At 38.4% G+C, this 21,732-nt stretch overlaps 1 protein-coding gene and 1 long non-coding RNA gene across 7 annotated transcripts in view; one reads left to right on the plus strand and one right to left on the minus strand.

Moving 5' to 3' along the window:
* The window catches only part of LOC308501774 (uncharacterized protein), a 101,545-nt gene that overhangs the window by 55,742 nt on the left and 24,071 nt on the right, over nt 1-21,732 (minus strand). The gene's annotated exons all lie outside the window — the stretch shown is intronic.
* Nucleotides 1-21,732, plus strand: part of LOC308501775 — a 75,101-nt gene that overhangs the window by 49,289 nt on the left and 4,080 nt on the right. The gene's annotated exons all lie outside the window — the stretch shown is intronic.

Raw genomic sequence — 21,732 nt, forward strand, 5'->3', positions numbered from 1 at the left:
CTCACAGTCTTTGGGATTTTTCATGTTTATGTGACTTACCCATGTACATGTCTTAAATATTTTGTTTTCTCCTCTTGATCTGTCTTTGTTAATTTGATTAGCCCAACTAGAAGAACTTAGGAGGAAAAGCATTATTTTTTTAAGTGCCTACAAATTTATACTGATATAAATACATGAATAAATAAATATGAGGGAAAAGAGAAAGCTCTACCTTTTAATAGAATGCCAACTAATAAATACAGAAGGAATGATGAGATTAGAAAATCATTACTTGGCAACTCTCATAACGATAACTAATTTAGACAGAATCATTGGATGCTAACACTAGTGGGTGAACATTTGATGAAGATATGGACATAGTCTCAAAATAGCAACCCAAAATATTTACCTGCTTATTAATTAATAAATATAAAACCCTTTCCAATTAACTTTGGAATGGACAAACTTAGCAACACCATTTTTTTCAAGTGATATAATAGAATATTATCAGGAACAGGCTAAATCGACATTATGTTACTCCTGATACACTGAGAAAACACAGAATCACATCAATGACATTCCTGCCAAAAATGCATTACCTGAATTTAATCATGAGGAAACATCCCCCAAGGAGAAGGACATTCTACAAAGTAATTAGCCTGCTCTCTTTAAAAAACGTCAAAGTTGTGAATAGCAAGGAAAGAATGAGGAAAGTTTCCAGGTTGAGGGAGATTGAGCATATTTAGATATATTGACTAAACAGAAAACATGATCCTGTGTTGACAGGTTCTGAAATCATAGAAAATATTATTGAGATGACTGTTGGAATGTAAATGGGGCCTGTGGATTAGATGTCACTATTATAGCAATATTCATTTCCTGATATTGGTGGTTTCACTCTGGTAATGTAAGTGTCCTTGTTTTAAGGAAATCACACTGAAGTAATAAAAACTCATGTCTGCAACCTCTCTCAACTGGTTCAAAAAAATAATAGAAATAATATGTATAAGTATATAGATAGAACAATAGATAAACACGATAAAATGTAAACAATTGGGCAATCTGGATGAAGGATACATGGAAGTTCTTGTGTTATTCTTGCAATTATGCTACAAGTTTGAAATTATTTTAAAGTTAAAATTTTAAATGCATTAATATTCTAGAAAATGCAAACTCATCTATAGTGACAGAAAGCTGGTCACTCGTTGAGTAGGGTGGAGCCAGAGGAAAGAGTCAGGATTACAAGGGGGCACAAGAAAACTCTGAGGATTGACGGATATGTTCAATATCTTGATTGTGGCAATGGCTTTCCTGGTGTAAGCATATGTCAAAACTTATACTGTATACTTTAAAAATCTATTAATAAGTAAAATAATAGGAAAAAATATTTTTTAAATTCATGGTATCTGCCTCAGGAATCCAACCAACCTCTTCATCATATGAATGCTTTTTTGTCATGCTTTTTTCCATATTCCTGGAATGCCCTACCCACAAACTTCCTCCATTTTATTCTCCTTCATATTCAAGAAGATAATGGATTTCCATCTCCTCCATAGATTCTTCCTACACTGAAATCTGTTGTCTTTCATTCACTCAACACATTTTATTGTTGAATTTTAAAGCATGCTAACCTTACAATACACACAATGAAAGTGTACATCTTTTCTATTGCTATATTTATAATCATTGCAATTGTCCATTTTTATGTTTCCTGCTTGTTTTTACATTAGAATTGAATGTCAAGATGTTTAAGTTCCAGGCAGTGTGGAGGTTCCTCAAGAAATTACGAATAGAATTACCATATGACCCAGCAATCGCTCTCCTGGGTATCTACCCCAAAAATATAAAAGCATCTCTCTATAGAGACACGTGTACTCCAATGTTCATTGCAGCTTTGTTTACGGTGGCCAAGACATGGAAACAACCAAAATGTCCTTCGATAGATGAATGGATAAAGAAGTTGTGGTACATATACACAATGGAATACTATTCGGCGTTAAGGAAAGATGATATAGGAGCATTTGTGACAACATGGATGGATCTTGAGAGTATAATGCTAAGTGAAATAAGTCAGACAGAAAAAGCAGAGAACCCTATGATTTCACTGATATGTGGTATATAAACCAAAAAGAACAAGACAAACAAATGAGAAACAAAAACTCATAGACACAGACAATAATTTAGTGGTTACCAGAGGGTAAGGGGGTGGGGGGTGGGTGATGAGGGTAAAGGAGATCAAATATATGGTGATGGAAGGAGAACTGACTCTGGGTGGTGAACACACAATGGGATTTATAGACGATGTAATACAGAATTGTACACCTGAAATCTATGTAAATTTACTGACAATTGTCACCCCAATAAATTTAATAAAAATAAAAAAATAAGATGTTTAAGTTCCTGGAGAGTACATGTTGTTAAAGAACACTGTACAGTGCCCACCCTGGGTAAAATCAGGGGAGGAAAGACATGTACGAGGGGAACACAGTAATGGTGGCTGAGAAAGACAGCTGGAGTCAGCTGGTTCTGATCCGGTTCCAGCCCCACTTCTACTACTAACCAGCTATGTGCCAAGAATGCTTTGCTTCACCTCCTTAGGCTTAGGTTTCCCCATATGTCAAAACAAGGGGTGAATTAAATGTCATGTAATTCACCTATAAATGTTCTCAACTTCTAGATTATTTGAGTGGTGACCACTAGATGGAACCCATGAACCCATGTCCATACTTTGGCATTACAAGAAGAGGCAGTGCGGCAGCAGGAAGCCCAAAAAGAACAGATGGGGAGATGATCCTGTGCTTGGTGCAGAAAGAACTAGAGAAGTTGTCCCCCTCAGACAATGGTGTTCTTGTGTCTTTAGCATCTGGGCTAGGAAATTAGAGATCAGAGGAAGTCAGGCCAAAGTGCAAGTCATAGACATTTTTTGTTCTCCTCTTTACTAAATCCCAAGGCTTTTTAACATGAAATATGTAAATCCTGTATGATTTTCTATATTATCTGAAGTGAAATTGATTTAGAGTTCCACATGTTTTTAGCCAAATATGTTCAAATAAATATTGTTTTGAGAGAAAGGGGATGTTAGTCACATATGTCAAAGGCATTCAAGGATGTTAAAGAGAAATAATATTTTTAACTTGAAAATAAAACCCCTATGAGCTTCATCATAATGGATGAGAATTTTAAAAACCTATCAAGCTGTAAGCAGATAGGAAAACTTACTTTTCTATCATTTTTGCATGTTAATGAATTGACTCTGTTAATACTTGTTGAAAATAAAAGTATCAAAAGCTATAGTATAACTGATTCCATAATATGTGTTTACAAATCACACATATAAGGAGTGACATACTATGTGCTCCCTGAATAATCCTTTACTTATACCACTACCCTTTTCTGCTGAATATTTTTAAATTCTTGGTAAACTGACTTTAGCATCTCTGGATTATTTCATTCTACTGCAAACCTTTAACAGTCAAAAACTCTGTCTTTAAGACAAACAAATCTAGATGCTTAAGAATGACAAGTAATGGTGAGACTAGATGTAATATCATTCAGATTCATCAAGGATTTTATTTGGCAAGGATTTTAATTTCTTTATTCCTCACAACATCTTTGCTGACAGCCATTTTTAATGCCATTTTATAGGTGATGAAACAGAATCTTAGAGATTTTAAGTAATTTATACTAATAATACAAATGGCAAAGCCAAAATTCAAACCAAAGTCTCTGGGTTTCAAGCCCAGTTCTTTCCAATACAGTGAGGTAGAGAACAGGCTTACCTTAGCCTTAACACGGAAAGTTAACCTCACAGGTGAGTAATCATGAAGCTATGAGACCATTTCCTCCACCCTTGTTAGAGCTGCTCCCTTGTCTTCCCCCTTTTCACTCTATCTTCACCCAGCAAAGAAGAATCTGGTAGGAGACTGCAGAGTAGTACATACAGTCACTTGTCATCAGTAGCTCAATGCTACATAACCTTACTAGTCAGCAGTAAATAAGGGAACAAAATATACGAAAGCATTGACAAATAGCAATGCGAGGAAGGCAATACAATCACTAAAGGGTAACCTCTATTCTCCCCAATCCAAACTAGAGAATAAAAGTGTCAGTGGGACTTAAGCTGAAGCTCCCCACAGGACCAAAGACCTGGTTTTGTTGTTGTTTTAAAGGAATAGTGCAGGCAGTGAATTCTCTGAGCTACAAGTGGTGAGGGTTTTCCTTAAGTGTTTTTCTTCTTACCCACAAACTAGGGCAGGATGTCTAGTTCCAGCCAATCCTTATCAAGGCAGCTAGATCTGACTGCTTGGTTCAGAAGCTCTCCCTTCATTTAAGAGAGCAAAGGGAAACATGAATGTGGAGAATAATATCTAAATTTTTCCCTAAGTCTTTATAAAGTTGACATCTTTTTTCATTACTTCCTGCAGTTCAGGAAACAAGACTCAAGTAAAGGAATTATGAACTCTACTCGTCAGCCCTGTAACTTCCATATCAAACTGAGGACATTGTCCTCTAAATAGAAGACTCTCATAAAGAGAGCATAAGTCAGTATAAGTAGGAGGAAAACGTGGTCCATGTTCCCCTCTGCTGACCTGGAGGCAGAAGGAGATTTGGGCTATTATACTCTATTTCCCTAATGACTTCCCAGCCGCATTCCAGGGACAGCAGAGAAAGCCCCGTCTGTTAGCCCAGCCTCCTGACCAAGTCTTGGCAGGCGCTCTTATTTTAGCAAGCTGAACCAAAAGAGAAGATTTTGTCAAACTATTTACCTCCTTTCTCTTATGTTATCTTTGACTCAGCACTGTGTGTGCAGCCTGCTGCTGCAAGAGGCAGACTGTCCCTTCCCACTTCCCTGCAGTGTTTCTCTTCTACTGTGTTTTGCACTTGCTCAGTGGGAGGAAACTCCCTGGCCCCAGCACTCCTTGCTGACAATTACCATATGCTTCTGGAGACCTGGGAAGCATCCTCCAGGCATGCAGCGTCCCCGTAGAGGCCATTCTCATCCAGAGTAAGGCTGAAAGCGTACTTTTTTGTTTGTTTGTTTGTTTTTTTGATAACAAGCTGTCTTGTTTCTGAGATTCTGGAACAGTGAATTTCACAGGTTAATTATTCCCACCATTTAAAAATAAAGTTTCCTCTAAATCATTTAAAGCATGTTGCCTTGTCACTGGCCTGAGATGATTGGCACAGATACCCAGTATGAGTTTAATTAAAGGATTTTCATGTGTTAACAGTTGGAAATAATAGTCTCACTTCTCTAACGCAGCAGACTGATTAAAGTGAGAAATGCCCATCATCCCCTGGAACACATCTTTCTGCCTTCTTCACCAGATCTCCTGCCAGTCTCCCTTCCCCTACATCAGGAAGTAGGGGTACAGGAAGGAAATGTTACAGCCCTTCTACAGAAGGGCAGAGAAGTCCTGCTCATGGAGAAAAAAAGGTGGGCCCTGGGGCATATAAAACTATTCTATAAGGCTGAAGTGGTTTCCCTAAAAGGCAGTAAAAATTTAAAAAGTCAGGCCGTCATTGTTTTTCCCAATTCCTAGAAAATATTTTCATTTACTAAATTGTCTACATGGTTTTGCTTGTTTAGTTTTTGTTCAATTGTTTATTCTGTGACTAGGAAAAACGTGCATATGGTAAAAGGATACGTAGTGAAAAATAATCTTCCTCCTACCTCAGTCCTTCAGCTACCCAGCTCCAGTTTTCTTGTATGTATACCCTTCCAAACATATTTTACTCAGTTAAAGGTGTGTGTGTGTGTGTGTGTGTGTGTGTGTGTGTGTGTGTGCTCATTGTTTATCTGAAATTCAAATTTAATTGGGCATTGTAGGGACAGAGTCCCAGAGAGCAGTTTCCAGGCTCTCCACCTCAGTAGAAAGGTGCTGGCTTGGGTAGCAGATGGCCATCAGCTGCAAATAGTTGGCCATCAGCTATAACCAGTTAACCATTAGCCACTATTGTTTTGTATATAACTGCCGTGGCTATGCTAGCAAGCGCGGCCAATTATGGCTAGCAATTCAGTTAGCAAGCAGATTGTGGGCTGAGGATCCTGTTGATCCTACTTCCTGTGTCTCGCCTGGCCTCCAACGAGACGGGGTACAGGAAGACCCCTTCTTGGGGTACTGGTGGATGTTTGCTTCTGTGGCTCGACCAACCGCCATGGAGAATATAATGGTATGACTCCCCTATCTATGGCTCTGTTGGTGTTCCTTTTTGGCCTCACCACGTCCTGTGTTCTTGTGCGAAGAGTGGGACCTGAGTCCCTGCATGACAGGCATCCTGTATTTTATCTGTCAATCCTATAATTGGTGCCACTGCTTCTAGGTCCTCTCCAAAACAGAGCTAGGTGATATATGTATATGTTATACATAATATATAAAAATATATAAAATATATTAACACATCTTTATACACATACCTATTATTATTTCAATATTATATTTATTATAATATATACTATATAGATAGGTATACAGAGCTACACCTATTATTTCTATACCGATTATAAAATATAAATAATACATAAATATACTAACATATTTATACACATATCTATTATTTTTTATCTGTGTGAATATACTCATATATCATATATATCATTTATAAGTATGAACTCATATTTAACTTATATATGAATATGTATATTCATATTTAACTTATGAATATAAATAGCATACATACAAACGCATAAATATTTCATATAGGTGAAGTTAAATATGAGTCCATATTGATGCCCCAGGCTCTAATCTAATACCATAGGTTTCTTTCTAGTGTTCCCCACTTAGCTTATCTCTATCTTCCTGCTTATATCTATCTTCCCTCTCCAACAGTGAATAAGCTGGTTCCCACTATTCACCATCCATTCCCTTGTTTGTCTGTTATTACTTATTTTACATGTAAAGCAGTTTCAGAATTGTTCATTCATAATCCTATGAGCAACAAATTTACCAATGGGAGTTCAGTGTTCACTGAGAACTCCTTTTGTCTTTAGTCTCACAATACCAAGTCTAAACAGCGGTTTCCAAAGTCACTTAGGTGAGCTGCTTTTCCTCCATCCTCTTTATTGTGTCATGTCCTACACTTGTAATACAGTTATATTCATTTGTCAGTGTCTGCATTCCATCTTGGGATCCTCCAACATCCTGGTGGAATTTTTAAAATTGTATACATTAAGTTCATTCTTAGTGATGTACAGTTCTGTGAATTTTGACAAATGCAGGGTCATTTATCCATCATCCCAGTATCGTAGAGAACAGCTCTATCCCCCATGAATCATCTTTGTAGTCAACCACTGCCCCCATCCACCAAGCAACACTTGGCCTCTGTTCTCCATCTTTATAGGGTTGTATTTTTTAGAATGTCATAAATGGAGTCAAACAACATGTAGCCTTTTGGTCTGGCTTCCTCTACTTAGCAAAATGCATTTAAGATACAGTAGTACCTCGGTTTTCAAACGTCTCCGTTGATGAACATTGCAGTTTACGAATGCCATAGGAAGTCGAACGTGTCACATGGCTTCCGCTGAGTGCAAGATCCTGAGGTCTGCCAGCTGTTTTCGAACATTTCAGAACTTGAACGGTCTTCCGGAATGGATTACGTTCAAAAACCGAGGTACCACTATCCATTTGTGTGGTTGAATCCACAGCTCATAGCTGAATACATAGTATTCCATTGTATGGATGCACCACAGCTTATTTATCCGTTCATTTGTTGAAGGATATTTTGGTTGCTTTCTGGTTTTGGAGGTTATGAATATAGCTGCTATAAACATTTGCATACAGGTTTTTGTGTGAATATGTTTTTACTTCATTGAGTAAATGTTCATGTTTGCAATGGCTGGGAAGTTATGTGTCCTTATTACAGTGACAAAGGTGCCAGGACAGTCTGTGTATGTACCACTGAGAGTGTAAATCACCACTGAAGCACAGGGGGAGAGAGAAGGTCTAGCACGTTTGGAAAGTCTGGGCCTCCACAAGCTGCATTAAACGGGAATGGGGCAATAAAGAAGCTTTTTGAGGGGTCAAAAAAAAAAAAATCTTCCAGGGGAGTATCAGCCCATTAAAGACAGTCCATAAACAAAGTTGCATATCTTGAATCACAGTGCCACTTTAGAGGAAATACAATAATGTATCTGTTCTGGTTCCCTTCACAATTACCTGCCTCCTGATCAGTGGGGGTGGGGGAATGAGATTCTGATTTAAAGTTTAGTTTGCTCTAATAGCTTAAACACTCTCTTTAGAAAATTCTCAGTTATACTATTGCTTTGAGGAAAGGAATGAGGAGCCCCTAGTCCCATGACAGTTCTTGACATGTGCTGGCTGGCATCAGCTTCTCTCAGGGGCAGTGACCTTGTCCATCTAGTCACTAGGTGCTCTGCAGGGATCTGCTGCTCGGTTCTATGGCTGGTGAACATAAGGTCTGTATTGTTTTGGCTTGATTGATTCTACCTGTGTCTGATCCATGCAGCCTGGGGATTTAGGGCAGTGCAGGGAGGTAAAACCTCAGAAGCTCACTCTGTCTAATCATGCTGCATCAATAAGCTTGTTTTGGTATGGCTGTACCTCAATTGAGCACAAAGCAGCTTAAAAGGCAGCATACTCACACTGGAGTAAGTGAGGATCAGGAAGGTGAAAATGTGCAAGTGGTTGATGATGGGAGGCTGGAGCCCACTCTATCCTTGGTGACACCATTTTAAGCTATTGCATTTCACCTCTGTGAACCAAAGCTAGGAGAGAGGAAATCAAACCATAATTGCTGCTCGCATGCACCTCCCTTCCTTCCCACTATTGGTTATACAATTCCATGCAGTTGAGAAAAAGCTGGCTTTCCCCCTTCCCATGCCTCCCAGATCATCCATCGGTAAAACTCAAGGGTCTATTCCAGGGTTAATAAAGTATGGCTTTAAACGTCGTACTTTTAAGGCACAGTGGACTGAGGGTTATTTTATTCTTGTGTCAGTTGGCAAAGCATTGTTTTTAGTATGACATTTTAGTTGTGCTAAAAGAATGTACTGTACACTGATGTTATCAGACTAAACTATCATCACAGTATTTCCAACTTATAGGAAAGCAACGATCAGCAAGAAAACATTAAAACTGTAAAATGGAATTTCTTATCACAGCAGAATTTCACCATGAAAATGAGAGTGCAATTAAAGTAAGTTTCTGAGTGACACATTTGTTCACCAAGCAAGGAAAGCCATGCACTGACGGTGAGTTAATTAAATCATGTTTATTTGTAGCAGCAGAGGAAATGTGTCCAGAGAAAATAAATTCCTTCAAGACTATTAACAGTTGCTGGCAGAGTTGAGGACATTGGGAGCAACATCAATAGTCAATTAAAAAAAAAAAAAGCAAGACAAATGATTTCAGTGGTTTTCCTTGGCTCTTGATGAGTCAACAGATGTTACAAGTACTGCTCAGTTGTTTATCTGAGGAGTCAATGCAGTTTGAAGTGACTGAAGGATTAGTCTCTGTGAATCATCTGCGGGGAAGAACTCACAGAAAATGTTCTAGTACTGTGCTTCTTAAACTTTAATGTGCTCACAAATCAACCCAGGGACTTGTTAAAATGCAGATTTTGATCCCATCGATCTGGGATTCCGCTTTTCTAACAAGCTCCTCAGGATGTCAACAGTGCTTGACTATATTTAGCAAAGCTAGAGCCTACTTAGAATGTGACTACCTTTGCAGCTTAAAGCTATCGCCTGCAGCCTGGGCTGAAAAACACATTACAGGGTAGTTAAAAAAAAATAATAAGGCTACCACTTAATGCCTAAAAGGCATTTTGTGTAAGATTCTAACTTTAAATGATTAGTGATTGCAGTGTGTTGCAGGTCTTAGTGGCGGTAGTACACTAACATATCTTTTCCATGTCTGAATTCAAAACTAATTAAGATACAAGAGTAAGGCATATAGAGGCCAAAATATCATATCTAATACTGAAAAAGCTATTTAGAGAAGATGCATTAAATATGGGCCAAGTAGGCTTACTAATGCGCCTCTGAATTGAATGAAAGGAATTAACTTTCTAAATAACATGCCAGACTCAGAGAGACAGAGCGTGGGCCACACGCCCAGTGCATGGTCAAGAGCTAGTGAGAATACACACTCTGCAGACAACACATCCCCTTGGGGAGGAGCCCGTGAAGGGTCAGAGAGAGACTGGAAATGTTATTTTAGAAAAATCCCTCCACCTGGAGTGGGGAGAGGCTGTGACCCACTCAATCCCTAGACGACTTCAGAAGAGCTTTGCATTAGATGAGGAATTATAACACTTATTTGCAAGCACAAGATAACTCCCCAATCTATTTCTACTCTCAACCCAGGGGTTTTGCTAACGTTATCTTTTACAAAGAGATTTACTTAATACATATATATATATATATGTATTAAGTAAATCTCTTTGTGTATATATATATATATATATGTAAGTAAGTAAAGCAGAGTCATGCATCCTAATTGTCACAAGCCTGGGAAAGAGAATAATTAGCCTTTTCAACTTCTACAGACCGAGATTCATATGACTGGAAATACCCAAATGTAAGAAGAGGTTCCAAATGTTGGTGATTCAAAAATAAATAAATGAATTAAAACTCACCAGTGTCATGCAGTCATAGCCTCATTTGCTCACTGATTATCCACCTGTATAGTCACTATTAATCTGCACCTGTGGTTACTGCCTGCTTGCCAGATGTTATCCTCCACACTTTTGACTTTGTCAGTAGAGCTGAAGACCCTTTGCCCACTCCATCTTTGTGGCCCGACTCTGAAGCCTCTCCTTCTTCTTTTCTTCCAGTACCTAACTTTAGAGTGTCCTCTACTGTCTCTTTATCTGGAGAGAGTTATGTACATCCTCAGCAAACTACAACATGTATGTTCCCTACACCTATCATTCCAGGAATAATTAGATTTATATCATTCTATCAGGTTTCCCAACTCTCCAAATTCACTTCTTTGATTGAAGAGGTAGTTCACTGCACTTGGATAAGTCACTAAACTAATCTGGAGTTCAGTTCTTTTTTTTTTTTATAACAAGGAAATTACAGTAAATGATTCTTCTATGTTCCTACCAACTCTGAAATTCTGATTCCGTCATTATGGTTTTGTTAGATACTTAAAAAGTAGATCTATTGTCTTAATAGTCTTAGCAACCTTTCTAAATTTTAAAAATCGTGTAATCTAAATGACTAACAGATCATTTAATCTAAATCAAAACATCACAAAAGATCCCATACACAAAATCAGTAGAATAATAATTCAATTATTTAAAACTGAAAATTTGGTGGGTGGGTATACTGTTTTGAGCTACAAATGACTTTGCTAAATAAGACAGCATTCAAATCTATTTAATTTAGAGCTCCAGTGTGGTAAAAAAGAGCTTAAAGGAAATCAACTATAATCATTTTTTAATTGGTATGCTGAATAGCCAGTTCTGCTCTAATAGCATGCAACTGTTTTTTGTTGTTGTTAAGGCTAAAGATGCTTAATCACAATTATTAATATGTGCTTCGGACATAATTTATCTGCAATCATTCTTCAATGAGTATATTTTATTTAAATATGGAAAATCCCAAGGGTGTTATTGTCATAAAATATTGGGGTGCACAGTCTTAGAATTTAGCTGGAGCTCTATTGTCCAACCTTATGTTTGCTGCTTTTTTGCAATCTACAAGAATTTGCTGGATTGCATGCCAATTGCATGTCTTTCCATTCTAATTTTATGTATCTTATTTATTTTTATTTTTATTTTTATTTTTATTTATTTATTTATTTATTTATTTATTTGGTGGAACCCACCAAGAGGTTTAGCTGGAGAGGTTACTTCGAAGCAGATAAATACATGGGTTCAGAAATAGGAAATTGAAATCTTATTACTAGATGACATCTCTTTCCTTGGGTGAGTAGGAAAAAAGTTTACTTGCTGAGATTGTCAGCACTGTGAGAAAATTGAAAATAATTTAGCATTCTAAAATTTTACAGATGAAGATACCATGGACCAGAGAGTTTTAATGACTTGCTTAACATTTATCTAAGAAAGTTTCATAGAACCAAAGAGCTCAAGGTGTTTCTTAGGAAAAATAGTAGTTGACTATAGGAGGAGGCAAGAATAATGTGCTTCCATAAGATAAGTAAGAAGAGCAGAGGTAAATTAAAGAAGATGGATAATTGATTATCTCACATAGAATGAGCTAGAAGGAATGGTAAATGTCAACTAATTCAAATATATATTTTTAAACAGATTAAGAAACAAGGTCAGAGGGGTTAAGTGCTTTATCCAGGGTCACACACATAGTCAATGTCAGAGAGGAGTTGGAATCTAAGGTTTCTCACTCATAGTACCTCACTTTATTCATTTCTTTATTTCTGACTGGTTCTTTTTTATGTTTTCTATCTCCATTTTTATGTTTCCTATCTCTTTGTTGACATTCTCTCTGAGATCATTGAGAATCCTTATAACTAGTGTTTGGAATTCTGCATCTGGTAGGTCGCTTGTCACCATTTTGTTTAGTTCTTCTTCTGGAGTTTTGTTCTGTTCCCTTATTTGGGACATGTTTCTTTGTCTCCCCATTTTGGCTGCCTCCCTATGTTTGTTTCTATGTATTAGGAAGCATTGCTATGCCTCCCGGTCTCAGTAGAGTGTCCCTATATAGTAGGAGTCCTGTGGGACCTGACAGGGCAGTCTTCCTGGTCACCAGAGCTGGGTGCTCCAGGTGTGTCCCTTGTGTGGGTTGTGTGTGCCCTCCTGTTGTAGTTGAGCCTTAATTGCTGTTTACATGTCAATGGGAGGGATTGACCCTCAGGCTGATTGGTAGTGAGGACTGGCTGCGACTACAGTGGAGGAGCTATAGTATAGGAGCTGACCCTACAGATCAGGGTTTGCTTTAGCAGGGCTCTGGTGCCTGTCCTGTCTGGGTGTCGTGCAGGAGACCCTGCTCACTGCGCCATGTGTCATGCGGGGTGTCATGCGGGGTCTCTGCTCCCACTCCCCACATAAGAACGCAGGACATGGTGAGGCCAAAAAGGAACACCCACGGAGCCATAGGTAGGGGAATCATATCACTATATTCTCACCGGCGGCATCCACCTCTCTGCAATCCGCTCTTGCTAGCCCCCAATTCCTTTCTGCTAGCGTAGCCACAGCAGTTATATTAGTGGCCAATGGCTTACAGGTTACAGCTGACGGCCAACTAGCCACAGCTGATGGCCATCTGATCACAGTTGATGGCCATTTACTACCCGAGCCAGCACCTTTCTATGTGAGGCCGAGAGCCTGGAAACTGCTTTTTGGGGCTTTGTTCCCACACTGGGTGTGTTGTCCTTGGAGGCAGCTGAGTGATCCTCTGGCCCAGTATGAAGCTGGCCACTGGGCATGAGAGCCCTGGGGCCTCCAAGGAGTAAATCCATGGGCAATCCCTTTATGAGAAGCACCTGGAACTCCAGCTGCCCTCCTTCTCAGTCAGTCACAATCTCTGCTGGTTTTCACAACCAGAAGTTATGGGGACTTTTCTCCCTGGTCCTGGAATCCTGGGCTGGGGAGCCTGGTGTGTGTGGGGGGCAGGGGGACCACCACAGCGGAGATATCCCTCCTGATTTTTAATGGTCACATACAGGTGTGGGACCAGCCTGTTCCATGTCTCTACCCCTCCTACCAGTCTCCAGGTGGCTTCTTCTGTATTGTGGGGACAGAGCCCCAGAAAGCAGTTTCCAGGCTCTCGGCCTCATGTGGAGAGGTGCTAGCTCAGATAGTGGATGGCCGTCAGCTGTAGCCATTAAGCCAGTGGTCACTGATATAACTGCCTTGGCTACGGAGGGGAGCCGAGGAGAGTGAAGGAGGAGACTGAAGGAGAGTAAGGAGAGTCGAGGAGAGTTGGTCAGTTGGCAGCAAAGCGGACAGTAGGTCGCACGTCGTGTAAACCCAACCTCCAGTGAGACCATAGTGGTATGACTTCCCTACCTATGGCTTCGTGGGTGTTCCTTTTTGGCCTCACCATGTCCTGCGTTCTTATGTGGGGAGCGTGAGCAGAGACCCCGCAGGCCGCCCCGCCAGACACCCCGCACAACATGTATGTTCATAGTTGTAGGGCTTCAGTTCAGCTAGACTTTAGGAAATTCTCAGGAATGGTTGTTCTGTGGTTTAGTTGTAATTAATGTGGTCCTGAGAACAGGTAAGCACTGCATTTACCTACTCTGCCATCTTGACCAGAAATGTCTATCACTGTGTATATTATTTGGACCATTAAGAAAAGTGAAGAAAATACTAGATAGCATGTTTTGGTTTGGGATTATGAAGCATGTCTCAGAACATAAACCTATTTTCCTCACTATTTATTGCTCTACTTGATGAAATAATGAGCAGATGAGACTCATTAAAAACTAGTACATGATGAGTATGTAAATACTTAAGGGTGTTGCTAAAGTGTTTAAAAATCTTTAAGAGCTCTTACATAGGTCAAACATGTCCCTAGTCATCTTGTTTATACTATGAATTTGCCTGACAAACTTTTGATGTGCAATTCAGAGAAAAGGTTCAGATCAGCCTATGTAAAAACAAATACAAATGCATGGGACTGAATGCCTGAGGTTTAATTTTAGATGGAAAGACACTAAAAATGGTTGGTACCCAATTTTTGGTCATATATGGCCTCAAATGCTGTACATAATTGTAAATGTGTAATTTAGTTAGTTTATTTTTGTCTTTGGTTATAAATACTCTAATCTTTGGTTACTCAAGTAACAGAAAATTTTCTCCTCCTACTGTGGAGAAAAAGGAAAAAGATAGGCCCAAGTAAAAAGTGCCTTAAGAAAAACACCAACATTCTAATAAAGGTTACCTTTGGATTGTGGATTATGAGTCATTTTATTCACTTGGATTTTTTTGTATTCCCCAAGTGGTCTCTAATTAGCATGCCTTGCTTCTTTAAGAAAAACTTGAAATAAAATTATAAAAGACCTTAAGACAGTAGCTTAAAACATGAGCAGTACTTTCAGAAGCATTAGTACTATGGAGTAAACACTGTTGTAAGCAGTTTAATTTCAACCTCTTTATTATGGCTGTACATAGCCCCTGAATCAGGGTGCCTAATGATCAGAAACATATAAGGGGACCAAACAGCAAGAGTAAGCAGAAACAAATGAGGTAGGGAGGGCTGTAGAGAGCTAATAGTTAGTCTAGAAACTCTGAGTGAGATGGCAGTAGAAAGAAAAGTAGAAGCAGAAGGGGCAGAAACAAAGAAGCTGAGTCATCATAATGGCAGAGCATTGCATAAACCAGCAGACATCTACTCTTAAGGGACAAGATAACAAGATTGACAGAGCTGCTTTTTATCACAATAGCTTTTTAGTGCTCTTTGAAGCCTGTGTATCCTGTTCTTTAGCTCTGTGGCTGATGACATTATTTTGTTTTTTCTCTGCTTTTCACATGTTCTTACAGCACAAAACATCAACTGAGGCAACCTGAAGATGTATCTGTTTTTTGCAACCTACAGGAAACTAGCTGGCATAGACAAATATTTAGGTTGTATCCAATTAAAAAACAAATAAACCGTATGATAAACAGCCTAGAAGATGATTTTTTGTCTATGTTTAAAGTTTTTTCCTTAGGACTGAACCCTAGAATAAAAATTGACAAGTTAACGGGTAAATAACTTTTTGAATACTGCCAAACAGCTTTTCATAAATTGCTTTGATTACTATTGAGGTTTATTATTTTTGGATGATTTTTATATTAACTTTTGATTTCTTATGTTGTGCATTTTCTGTTTCTATTCTGTGTCTATATGGCTGACACATCTATTTGGGTGGACCCAATCTTCATTTGCAATGTGTTTCTTTCTTACTCGACTCTATCATGAAGGAAGCAAAAGCTAAACTTTGATTTCCAGCCTCCCTTGTCGATATGAAAAATAAGTCTTCTGATGCATTCTCTGAATTCTGCCTTCTTCCTGCTTGAACTTTTAGGAGATGCAGCAGTTATTTTGAAACCAAAAAGATAAAATCTACACGCTAAGAGTGTATGAGCCGAAAGCTTTACCTTGGATCTTGGTGATGATTAAATGCTATGTATCAGCCCTACACTGATTCCCATGGGACATCTTGTTACCTGAGCTAAACAGTTCTTTTACCTATTAAATCACTGTGGTAGGTGTTTCTGTTTTTTGTAGCTAAATATAATTTTGATGGTTATACCCGTTTTTCATGATTTCTTTTTTATTGTGGAAATCTATCATGTTTGTTACAAATGTTTTTCCAGTTAGCGATTTGTCCTTTAGTTTGTTTATGAACTTTTTAAATGCATATATAGTTTTATGTTTATGCTACTAAATGAACCGACTTTTTTCTGTGATTTATTCAACTGAAAAATTGAGAAATGTCAATAGTTTTGAAAGTTATTGAAGAATTATAAACAAAACATAATCTATCAATTGTAAAACAGAAAACAACAATGAAGAATAAAAACAAAACACACATAACATACAATAGCAATGTGTATATATGTTATTATATATAATAATAATAATGAAAATAAATTAAACTTCTTAAACTTTCCTGTTAAAATACAGCAATTATTGAACTAGCTAAACACACACCAATGCACACACACTCATATACACACATAATCTATGCTGTTTCTAAAACATAAACCAAATTGAACAAAAAAGTTGAAAGCAGAAAGATAGGCAAAGATATACCAAGGAATCAAAATTAAAAGAAAGCAGGGTTTCACGTATAACGTCAGGCAAAAAACAATAAGTGGGCCCAAAACTACTATTTTATTGATAAAACTGCCATTTTATTAGCACCACCATTATTGTAAAGGAAACTTAAATGCTATAACGTAATAAAAGGGCTTTATTAACTGTGCAGTTTTGGAATTCTTATATTTTTAAATGCTGTGCTTTTGCCAATGTTTTGTAGAAGGATATGAGATAAAGTATATGCAAAGATTAGGAAGATTGGTATTTAAAGGGCATTCTAGTTTATGGTCTGCATGAACTTGCTTTATGAGAAAAGACAGAGCATGTCTAAGGATGTCTCCAAAGAGGTTAGGCGCCCACAATACAGATGATGCCCTAATATAAAAAGGAATCCTATATCTAACTTTGGTAGAAATTGACTCAGTGTCTCCAGCTACCTTTAAATTGCTCAAAAGTTTCATAAGGACACAGAAAGCATAATATCGGAAAATATTTACCATCAAGTCTGTTCAAGGAATAGATAATATCATTAATCAGAGTCTAGTTACTTGAGTTGCCAGCAATATGGTTTATCTATTATTTATTTTATAGGGTTATTAAACAGTAAAATGTGCAGATGGTAAAATTTCCAACCACACGAAAGATGTTCATTGAGAAATAGATTTCACTCCTACGTCTGATCCTCAGTCTCCCTTTCTTGAAGCAACCACTGATATCAATTTCTTGGTTATTTTATGCATGTGATAGTGTGTGTGTGTGTGTGTGTGTGTGTGTAGGCAACACACTGAAGGTAGGTCGAAGGGATGAGCAACCACTCCTTGCTTGCTGAGGCCAGAAGTGAAAGTTAAAAAGCGTGTCTCTTGGAGGTAAATTAAGAGGTTTTTATTTTTTAAGTGATCCTGGGATCAGGTTTCTGGGGAGGGGGTGTCCTCTCTGATGCTTGCACTTGAAGCAGTGGAGGAAAGGCAGATCTCTTCCACAAAGGTATGAAAACACAGCATCTCCACAGACAAAGTAGAGACTGAAAACACAGCATCTCCACAGACAAAGTAGAGACAAGGGGAGATAAAAGATAATAAATGGAGAAGATTCAGTAAATTTCCAGAGCAATGGTGAGGGCTGCATGTGGACCAGGCTTTACTTTGACCAGTAACTGGACACTTTCTGTCTACTTTATTGGTTCTGTTTAGCCCTGCATCAAACTGGGTACAAAGTTCAGCTATTCCCTGGTACTCACTCAGACCAAGAATTTCTTATAGCATAGTAGAACTATACTGGAGATTTAGAAAGTTACAGAACATAATCATATTTTGTAGTGCACATCATCCCGCCATCTTTGTTGCCTTCCCCTCGCCCCCCTAAATCGGCTCTATTCCTTAACCTCTCTGCTCCTTCGCTGGTAAAAATAAATTTCTCCCTTTGTTATGTGTAGTATCTTGGAAACCATCTTCTGTGATAACATGCTCTTAGGATTTCAGTCTTTACCCAGGGTGATTTAAAGGCTTTTTTCCAATCAAATTCCTCTCCCAAGATGAGATTCTTGTCAAAAAGTTTTTTGTCACCTCACGTAATTTATTGTTCAATGAATATATTGGTTCTTGTAGTGGGATAATATTCTGATATTTAATTATGTGAACTTTTAAAAAATTCTTCTTACCACTTTTTTTTCAAGGAATGTTATGCTTTTTTAGAGATTTAGATTCAGAGATGATACATAGAAAATGATTAAATCCTTAACTTTTGAGCTCTTGAAAATAATTCCGTAAAGTCTATAGCAGAGAAGAACATCTTAAAAGCCACAGGTTTCAATGACAAGAGCCAGACACTTCAGAGAGAAATGTTGTGTTTTGTTTTTTAATTCCCAAAGCCCAGCTTTGCATATCCAGAGCCAAAGCCTGGAGGACCAAGTACATAATATTTATACCATAACCACAGAGAAGAGAATGTGATGTTATAACAACAATGTCCTACTAAAAATGAGATAAGACCTTGGCCAGCAGGCAGGAAAGCGCGGATTGTGGGGGATGAGCTGAGGGCTGAGTTGTGGGTCCTCCTGCTGCCACTTCTACCTTCAAGGCCAAATCACCGAAGAGGTCTAATAAGTTTAGATGTGTTTGAGGCATTCCAGAGCAAGCAGAATCATCGCCTGGGTTGTCCTGAGTCCCGGACAACCTTAATGACTGTAAACATCAGACAGCCGCCTGAGTCACGCGAACAGGACAGTGGTTAGCAGTGATCAGGGCTGGGGCTGGGCATAGGGCCTGAGGGGTTCTCACTGAGTCTCTTACACCCCAGCATGGTGTAGGGAGAGGAGCTGGAATTGCTCGGCTCCCTGAGAGGGTGTGGGGTAAGCTAAGCGCACAAGATGTGCCTTTTTGATGAGGACGAGGAAGGGATAGCATTTAATCTTGACCACTGGGGGCCATGACAGAGTTCAGTAGGAACAGAGAACAGTGCTTGAGGCCTGAAAAAATGAGTGACAGAGACATCCATGATCCAAACTCACACACAACCCTAATGCCACCATATCACACAAGCATTCCTCAAACTCAGAGGCCAGCCAGGAACAAAAGAACTAGAACAGTAGGGCTGGATAGTCAATTTGAGCTACTCCTAAAAGACTGAGAGTAAATTAAGTTATCAGAAAACAGGTGAAAATAGAGGCTCCTGTGCTAAGCTGAGTTCTGTTGTACAGGAATCACTAAATTTTTTACAAAAGCCATTTTGTGATAATGCAAAGTTTACACTCCCAAATCTTTTGGGAGAGTTACCTGGCAGTAACTACTAAAATTAAAAATGTACAAACCCTTTGACCCAGCAATCCCAATTTTAAGAATCTCTTCTTTAAAAATAAAAGAACCAGGATGCAAAGAGATGCATATAAAGATTTTTATTTTGACAATATTTGTAGTGCCAAAAAACTGGAAATAGCTTGAGTATCTATCAGTAGAGGATGGGGTGAATAAAGAACTGTATATTGGGACCGGCCCAGTGGCTCAGGCGGTTGGAGCTCCGTGCTCCTAACACCAAAGGCTGCCGGTTCAATTCCCACATGGGCCAGTGGGCTCTCAACCACAAGGCTGCCAATTCGATTCCTTGTCTCCTGCAAAGGATGGTGGGCTGTGCCCCCTGCAACTAACAACGGCAACTAACAATGGCAACTGGATCTGGAGCTGAGCTGCACCTTCACTCACACTGTAACTTGCTTTTTCATTTAATAATATATATCAACATATTAACAGCTATGTATTTCAGGCAACAGATATACAGCTAAGATTGAAAGAGCAACAACTTGACTTGGAAAAAGCCCTGGAAGTACACACTGTTCTCCAATAAAGTCCTGTTCCCCTTCCCCAATGAAATCTTTAAAAAAAAAAGAAAAAAAGAGAATGCTTACCCAAAACAATATGAATTTAAAAAAAGTACTGTATATCTATTGCCTGAGATATATAGCTGTTAATATTTTGATATATATTATTAAATGAAAAAGCAAGTTACAGTGTGAGTGTAGATATCTCATTTTTGTAAAAAAAAAAAAAGGAGAGGTCCTTATGTATGTTATAAAAATGTAGAAAGATCCATTAAACTGTTAACATGAGCTGTTTAATGGGTGGTATTAGAAGAAAGAGACACCGCCTTCTTTTGCTTACATGTTTTAATATTGTTTGACTTGAAACAAAAAAGTTCTAATTTTGCAGTATTTTTAAGCAATAAAATAAATATGTGAAAAGAAAAAGTGGGTATGAGAAAAAAATTTCCTCAGTTTAACAATAAGCTTCTAACCATACTCTTAAAAGCATCCACTTAAAAATGAATATGATTGTGATAGATTAGACTTTCACTTCTCTCTTTCCTGTCTTCTCTTAACTTGGTAACTCTGATGAAAGTGATGAAATATAGTGAAATGGGGGGAAGGGGAGGGAAGGTCTTAGACCATTCACATTACGGAATATATTAGAGAATTAAGATTTGATCTTGACTGTTTCTAGTCCTAATTTTCAAGTCCACTTTCAGTTTGGGAAGCTGAGTCCTTTCTCTACTAATATCCTTTCACCATATGCTCTACTTTCTATGCCTCCCTCCCCACCCCATGCCTTGTTTCTTCCTATTTCCCATATTAGCCACATTTACATGCCCAGGTCTCCTTGTCTCTGACCTAATTTCTTATTGCCACCCCTTCTACGTTTCCTCATTCCCTGACTCAGTGTCTTCTTTTGTCCTTGAGAACACACTGGACATCATAACTTCGTTGTGGGGAGCGTTAGTCTGTTGGATGGAGCACTGGTGGGGAACCTGGAGTCCATACTTAGTTCCACATTTACTTTTTTCACAAAAAGCACTTAATTCTCAGGAATGGGATAAAGGTAGGGGCCAGGGCTCGCTGAGCTGGGCTGGGCTCCATCCAAGAAGAGGTATGGAATGTTCCAGGCTGTGTTGAAGGTGGTCCATACTGCTAACAATTTTAGTAAGGAGGATGAGGAAAGGAGAATACTAATTAGAGCCTGAGAAAAGATAAGAATGGGAAGAGAGCTAAAGGTGTTGACAGAATTGTTGGTCCAGCTAAAAGAGGAAAGAAAAACAATAGAGAAATAGTGTCAGAAAAGAGATTCGGTAATTTGTTTACTATTGTGTCTACTCTGGCCTTTCTCGTGATTCAGTGCACATCACTAAGCTCAGGATATGTTTTTAAAATTTCACTGTCCAGAAGAATAATCCTTCTTGTTTTTTTCAGATGACAAAGACATGTTTATTATTCTTGGACATGAATTAACTTTTATACTAATTGGAGTCAATAATGGTTTATATAATTGTTGCATGTTTCAAGCTCTTATTTAAAAACCTGGGGTTTTTAAACAAGAGCTTTTGGAAGGCTGGGAGTGTCTACCAGGCAGACATAAATATGGGCACACTTCACTATATTTTCCACTTCACGATTTCATGTAGGATAAAAAGCATAAAGTAAGCATTACATTTTTTAAAAATTTAATATTCTAACAATCGTTCTTGTCTAGTAAAATCCAGAGTAATTTTTGATGTTATGATAAGCAATAGGAGAA

Source organism: Rhinolophus hipposideros (assembly GCF_964194185.1).
Source record: "Rhinolophus hipposideros genome assembly, chromosome: 9".
Classification (NCBI taxonomy): domain Eukaryota; kingdom Metazoa; phylum Chordata; class Mammalia; order Chiroptera; family Rhinolophidae; genus Rhinolophus; species Rhinolophus hipposideros.